The sequence below is a fragment of the Camelina sativa genome, unplaced genomic scaffold, assembly GCF_000633955.1.
Source record: "Camelina sativa cultivar DH55 unplaced genomic scaffold, Cs unpScaffold12209, whole genome shotgun sequence".
Taxonomy (NCBI): domain Eukaryota; kingdom Viridiplantae; phylum Streptophyta; class Magnoliopsida; order Brassicales; family Brassicaceae; genus Camelina; species Camelina sativa.
Genome location: NW_010933251.1, coordinates 1 through 358, shown reverse-complemented (window position 1 = coordinate 358; position 358 = coordinate 1). Strand labels below are relative to the sequence as shown.

The following is a 358-nucleotide window of genomic DNA, read 5'->3' as shown; positions in this document are numbered from 1 at the left end:
GTGTTTCCCCCAATGGCCGACATCACTTGGCTAAAGAACGTTGCCACCGACTAGAACATGGAAACCCATTCTTAGTAATTCATAAAATGGATATTGCCAATGTCTTAGCTAGACCATTATAAACAAAAAGTCACAAAGCCTTAAAACAAAACATATAATAACGAACCTGTTCATTTGCAGTTGGTGGAAGGCCACCAACATAGACTCGCCGAGCATGCCTAGTTGCCTACGATCATAATACATTTTAGGAGAGGAATCATGACAAACGGTGAGGAAGCTAAGAATAAGATAGACTGATAGATCTTACCTGCTGAGTCATTGCCTGAACTGGCATTACAGGAAGAGCGCCAAGTTGCTA

General features: G+C 41.6%; 1 long non-coding RNA gene across 1 annotated transcript; it reads right to left on the bottom strand.

Annotated features, from left to right (window-relative positions):
- LOC104775327 lies at positions 1 to 358 on the bottom strand. Its single transcript, XR_765839.1, has 3 exons — positions 308 to 358; positions 167 to 226; positions 1 to 50 (listed from the first exon to the last, which is right to left on the bottom strand). It is a non-coding gene; the product is annotated as an uncharacterized LOC104775327 (long non-coding RNA).